Here is a 7,395-nt window from a genome sequence, read left to right as displayed (position 1 = left end):
CATGTTATCCACACCACATCTTGGCAAGGCAAACCACAACATTTCCCCCTTTTTGTCCAGTTAAAAAACTTTTTCCTATACATAGGTGAACTAAGCATCATTATTACCATTCTGCAATTTATAAAACCAACAATATGCTGATCACCCAGTCCATCAATTTTGTTCATTAACCATGTCATCTATACTAAAAACTATACTTGACTATATCCTGGTTCTAGATCCTATGCCACCCTAAAACTACTCTAACAGATTTATCATCTTTCTCAATACTAAACCACCGGGTTGTCTATGAGACTACTAGTCTCCAACCACATCAGAAATCCAAGAATGATTAATATTACCTGAAAACATAGGAAGCACAAAAACATGGCTTCCAAGCAGCCAATTTTATAAAGACTGCTGATCACCTGGACGGTCCCTTGTTCCTTAATATGCTGGGCATCAGTCTTCAGCCTTCTGGCCCAGGATCATCTGACAGACCTTATCAATGCAGATTTTGAAGGGCTGATCACCCTGCCTCGGCAGAGATTATCCAATCGACTATTCTGCATAATTTGTCCCTTTCTGGACAGTGTCTTGTCTGTAGATGAATTGAAGCAATTTGCTCAGTGGCTGCGTTACCCACGATTTGAGCAACTCCATTGATGCTCAAGTTCTTCTTCGAGTCTAAGGGGCCCTGTCAGGCAGACAAGTCTCTAGTAAAATGATCTAGATGAAGAAATGTCCATAAACAGGTTATTCTTTGGACTTCTGATGCCTTGAAAGATTTCCTATCTACATAGGCGTTTCTGAACTGTTAAGCATAAGTACCGTTGGCCTCTCTAATCGAAGTATTTACAAAACCCATCTAAACTGACTTAGAACCATAACCTTGCCATCTGACCCTTAGCTGGTACTGGTTAATCAACTAAAAATAATGTATAACAGCAGTTATAGGACCGGGTCTAAGACTTGTATTCTTAGATGCATAGTGGAGGCACAATGCCCATGTTAAAGTAGCAATATTAATCTCAATTATAAATCAACAAGAAAGTATACCATTGAAAACCTCGCATTTGTGTAAAATGCATTCTATACCAATGAAAAGATTACAGCTTCAACTTTGTATCAATTACAAACATTTCTATCAATGTAAAAATATAGCTGTAAATTTTGTTTAAAGTAAGTTTGCCAATCTATCTGTTTGTCTATTTCTCTAATTTCTATGTATTACTATATCTAAGAAGGATACAAAAAGGAAAGGAAAAGTAGCAATCCCTGAGTTTACATTCTCTAGTTTCCCTGCCCAAAGCTACATTTGTATTGTATCCCTTAAAAAAACTTATCCACAGTTCTTAAAATAAACAGAACCATCCACCCCAACATAAGGAAATGGGACGACGATCTTCCTTGTCTGCTTCTAGCTGGATTGGTGAAGAATTCCCTTCTGGGGCCCAAAGGGTATTAGGAAAAGTTGGCTTTGTCGAAGTAGAGCTAGCGGGATTTGCCTGCCAGTCATTCTGTGCTGAGAAAGTTCATCGGCTTAGTAGACATCTTGACTATGACAGTCTGAAGGGCTGGATAAGTAAGATGTCCATTCTGGAAAGTTCTGAAAGCAGGCCTTTAAATCAAGCATCTTCAGTGTAATTAGGGAGAATCAAACCGCAGTTGGACTGGAAAGTCCGGAATCTCAACATCCCAGAGTGTGTATCATTTCAGAGCTATCTTTCTCTTCCTTCATCCTGCAGCACACAAAACTTTACAAGCATTATATAGTTCTATAAGCATTTTCAAATGGGATAAGCAGGGTGCACAGTTTAGTAAATAAAGATTAAAAAAAAAAAATGACTACATTTTTTCAGGTTAGGTTAATCATATAATCAAACCGTAACATAATTTTTGTAATACATCGTATTACAAGTTATGAAAATTTGCACTCAAAATATCACTGGCTGTTTATAGACATTTCAGTCTCAGCCAGTTCATACACGGAGACCTAAACAACCTCATATATACATCACCTATTTGTTGATCGTCTTAGTCTCCTTTTTTCTTCTGTGTTGCCAAAAGGACTTCAGGAGGTCTCCCCTGTCATTTCTGATTTTTTATCAGCTTGGAAGGAACCCACAGCTTTTCTTCTCCTGTAGAAACATAGGCATAACCCCTTCCCCAGCGTAACACATTTCCCATTTTCCATTCTGACGTCAGAATATCCTTAATATAAACAGGCTGGTTTAGTTCAGTAGTCTTTTCCACAATCAATGTCTTTCAGCAGCTGTGCTATTTTTGTTCATCAACATTTAAAAAATTTAAGGTTAATAAAGCACTATGTATCCTATCTCTGGGAGTTTTTTGTTGACCCCTTTTGCCTGTTAAGCATCTCCTTTAGACTTGATTAGATCTCTCCACAATCGCTTGTCCTGTAGGATTGTGTGGTATACCTGTAACATGTTTTATATTATAATAGTCAAAGCGCTTAATCTTGTTAGAGATATATGCTGGACCATTGTCCGTTTTAATTTGTATGGGTATTCCCCATTATAGCCATAACTTCTAACAAATGTGTAATTACAGAATCGGCCTTTTCTGGCGTTAAGGCAGTTGCCCATTGAAATCCTGAATATGTATCTATAGTATGATGTATGTATTTCAGCTTACCAAACTCTGTAAAATGGAGAACATCCATTCGCCAAATTTCATTTCTTTGGGTACCCTTAGGGTTAGTTCCTGTAGGCAATGGAGTTTGATTATATAACGAGCAAGTAGGACATTGCCTCACAATCTCTTTGGCTTGTTGCCAAGTGATAGAAAATTCTTTCTTTAAGCCTTTGCTGTTAACATGGTGTTTTTTATGAAATTCTGAAGCATCTAGTACACTTCCTATCAGTAGCTGGTCAATTTCATTATTACCTTGTGTCAGAGGGCCTGGCAGACCTGTATGGGATCTTATGTGTGTTATATATAGTGGGTAACTCCTATTTCTGATTTTTTGTTGTAGCTGAATAAATAGTGATGTCAATTCGGAATCATCCTGAATAAGTTCAGCAGTCTCTATGGGCAAAACAACCCTTTCTGCATATTGAGAGTCAGTTACTATATTAAAGGCTCTCGAAAATCTGACAACACCATAGTATTGCATACAGTTCAGATTTTTTGAACTGACTTATAGGGACTCTCAGTCACCTTGTTTACATTTTCGATTTATATCCTGCCTTCCCTGACTTACTGGCATCAGTGTAAAATGTAGGGCTCCAGATATTGGAGTTCCCTTTACTATCGAGGAGGATCCAGTTAGTTCGTTTTATGAACTGAAGTCTTTTTGCTTTTAGGGTATTTTTGTTAATGTCTCCTAAGAAGTTACTGCATGCTCTTTGCCAATGTTCATTTTGTACCCACAAAGAGTTAATTTCTGCATTAGTAAAAGGTACCACAATTTCAGCGGATCCATTCCAACTAATTGTGAAGTCTCAATTTTCCTTTAAGTATCAATTCAGAGACCTTCTCAATGTAGGTTTTCAGTTTCTTACTCTGTTTATGTGCTAAAATATCCATTCTAAGATATAATCTTCCCTTTGCATGAGAATTCCTGTAGGGGAATGAGTAGAGGGCAAGATGACTAATATGCAGGCCATCTTTGGATCAATACGATCCAGATGTGTCCTGCAGTTTCCTTTCTACCAAAGCTAGCTCTTTCTCAGCCTCAGCTGATAGTTTCCTTGGGCTATTTAATTCTTTATCGCCTTGTAGTGTTTGAAATAAATTGCTCAACTCTTGAGTAGTCAAGCCAATCACAGGCCTCAACCAGTTAATGTCTCAAGTAGTTTCTGAAAATCATTAAGTGTCCTTAATTTGCTTCTTTTGATTTGCACCTTTTGTGGCCTAATTCTTTGTACACTTATTTTATACCCTAGATAATTAATAGAATCCCCTCTTTGTATTTTCTCAGGGCGATTAATAATCCCCAACATGGTAATGTTTTTTTTACTTCATCAAACATTCTTTCCAGGATATTTATATCTGAATCAGACAATAAAATGTCATCCATGTAATGATAAATAATAGATTGGGGAAATTTTTTGCGAATTATATCTAATGGCTGCTGTACAAAATATTGACACAAGGTTGGGCTATTTAACATTCCTTGTGGAAGGACTTTCCATTGATATCTTTTTATGGGCGACCTCTATTAAGGGTAGGCACCGAAAAGGCAAACCTTTCATATCGCCTTCATGTAGAGGAATAGTGAAAAAGCAATCTTTTAAGTCAATCACTATAATAGGCCACTCCCTAGGCAACAAAGAAGGCAGTGGGATCCCAGGCTGCATGGAACCCATCGGCTGAATAATCTTATTAATTGCTCTGAGATCTGTCAATACCCTCCATTTGCCAGACTGTTTTTTAATGACAAATACTGGAGAATTCCAAGGGCTGGTGGACTCCTCTATATGCTGAGCCTCCAGCTGCTCCTGGACTAGCTGCTCTAATGCCTGTAGTTTTTCTTTTGTCATGGACCACTGATCAATCCAGATGGGTTGGTCAGTCAGCCACCTTAGTGGCAAGGCTGTTGTTGTTTTAACAGCAGTGGCTCCTTGGGGTAGCACTAAATTGTCAGCCTCTGCTGTATCTTGCTTATGGACAGCTTGGACAGTCTCTAACTGTCCTTGATAACATTCTCTGACTAATTTAAAGTTTTTATTAGGAGTCTGATGAATTTTAGGGCCAGAACCTGAAACTGAGGGATATTAATTTGAGTTTTCCACTGCTGTAGTAGATCTCTTCCCCATAAATTAATGGCTATATCAGCCACGTGTGGCCTTAATTTTCCTACCTGACCTTCTGGTCCTATACATTTAAGCCACCTGATGCTTTGTTTTATTTGGGATAAAGTGCCAACACCTTGAAACTGCATATCCACTCCTTGAAGTGGCCAACTAATGGGCCAAGATTTTGGAGAGATGATGGTAACATCTGCTCCAGTGTCAACCATTCCTTCAATTTCGATATTATCTACCAGTATTTTTAGTTTTGGCCTTTGGTCCTCTATAGGCGTTAGCCAAAATATTCGTTTTGAAGTCTTGTTGTTTAATCGTTCTGAGGAGGAGAACTCTCCCTGCCTGGTATTGGGGCCTGCGGAGGCCCCCTTGGGAGATTTTTGTCAGGATGCGGTCCCATCTGTCTGTTGTTGCTGTACACTTCCTAGTCAAATGTCCATATCTGCCACATCTTTGACACAGTCTAGGAGGCACAGTCTCCCTTTTGGTATCACGTTGGTTTTTCTTACATTCATATCTTAGATGGCCCAGCTCACCACAATTAAAACATTTGAAATCTTGGGTCATCTCTAGCTGTCCAGTGGCAGCTTCTCCTATCAAAGTAGTATCAGGAGAACAAGATCCAACATCAGCTGTATATCTAATCCACTCATCTATTGGTCCGGACCTTGCCTTTAGTGGTCTAATTACTTCCCTGCATTTGGTATTTGCATTTTCAAAAGGCTAAAGACTCAATTATCGCCTTTCTTGCCGCTGAATCTGATACACTCCTTTCCACAGCTGAGGTAAGCCTTTGTAAAAAGTCAGGAAAGGTTTCTTTAGGACCTTGTATGACTTGAGTGAATGTTTCAAGTCTTTTCCCTGATTCTGCGACTTTGTCCCAGGCCTTTAAGGCTGACAATCGACACCATGACAGAGTTTCTTCGTCATATATAGCCTGCACCTCTACTTCAGCAAAGCGGCCTTCACCAAGCAGTTGATCTGTGGAAATCTCTCTGCCCCTAGCTCTATTTTGTCTTGCTATCTCCCTCACTTCTTCTCTCCACCATGAAATCCATTGCAAATTTTCAGCAGGCTCTAGAATTGCTCTTACCATATCTTTCCAGTCTTGGGGGATTACTCTATTTTTAATAGCCCAAGAAATTAAGATTTGTTTTACAAATGGCGAATGCATTCCAAAATTAGTTACACTTTCCTTAAATTTCCTTAATTCTAATACATCCATGGGTTGCCATTCAAATTCTTCATAACCCTGTGGATGATCATCGTTTGGAGGCCTTTGTTGCACACTAACTGGATAGACTAAAGTTTGTTTCCTAAAAACCTTAGGTTGGCTTTCCTTAATTTTATCTTCTGTCTCTACCTGAGTTTTTTCTTTAGTTGTAATTTTAAATCCCTCTCTTAAAGTCTGTATCCGTGCTTCATATTTCTCTTTCTGTCTTTCCCCTGTTCTTTGAGTTCCTGAATTCTCTGTTCAAGGTTTTGCTTCCACACTTTGAATTTTTTCTTTATATTGTACTTCTAATAATTTGTTATCCATTATCTTTTGATTGATTAATTTTAAAAAGTTATTCTCTAAGTCTTGCTTCCAAACCTCATTACTTTCTCTCTGCTGTTCAGTATGATCTGTGAGCTGTTGTATGTTCTGTTCTAACATCCTTTCTAGTTTCTGTCTATCACTTTCATTTTCATCTTTCTGTCTCTTATTCTGATCTATAATTTTCTGTGTCTTCAATTCTAGTGTTCCTTCTAGGCTACATTGCCAAGATTTAATTTTCTCTTTCTGTTGTTCATGTTGTTCCATAATTACCTGTATCTTCTGTTCTAAGGCTAGAAATTTGCTATTTAGGGCTGTGTGCTGTTGTATGTTCTGTTCTAACATCCTTTCTAGTTCCTGTCTATCACTTTCATTTTCATCTTTCTGTCTCTTATTCTGATCTATAATTTTCTGTGTCTTCAATTCTAGTGTTCCTTCTAGGCTATATTGCCAAGATTTAATTTTCTCTTTCTGTTGTTCATGTTGTTCCATAATTACCTGTATCTTCTGTTCTAAAGCTAGAAATTTGTTATTTAGGGCCCTGTCTTTTGAGAAGATATAGTAAATCAGAAGAATGAATATTGCAATACTGGTAAATGATAAAGTGTCTTTTTCCTCAAAATTCTCAACTGTCAGACCATTCAAAATATCATTCCATAAGGCCCAAAAGATATTCATTATGTTTCTCATCTTTAAGTATCATAAAGTTATATATCTCTCTTACATCAAAGTAGTATCTGATCTGAAGCCCCTTGTACCTTTTTCTCCCTCTGCTTTAGAATACGTGCAGTCCTCTCGATTCTTCGTAGACCCTCCAGACCCAGTCAATTCCCAATCCACTAGTACTCCTGCCTATTCTGGGGTTGAGAGGAAGTAAACTTTTATCTCAGGTTAGTTGAGTTCTAATGGTTTAGTTAGGCGCCATATGTTGTTGTAAATAAATAAAATAAAGTAAAAGTAAAAAATGTATAAACGAAAACCGGGGTGGAATGTTTTTCCCTCAGGGTGTTTTTCCTGCTAGGGTTCCACACCTCGCTTCCCCAGATATCTTCTGGATATCTTGGCAGAAACACAACCCAGCCACACACTTTCTTATACTGAGACTCT

Source organism: Rattus rattus, chromosome 7, assembly GCF_011064425.1.
Source record: "Rattus rattus isolate New Zealand chromosome 7, Rrattus_CSIRO_v1, whole genome shotgun sequence".
NCBI classification, from domain to species: domain Eukaryota; kingdom Metazoa; phylum Chordata; class Mammalia; order Rodentia; family Muridae; genus Rattus; species Rattus rattus.
Note: the sequence above shows the minus strand (reverse complement) of the source record.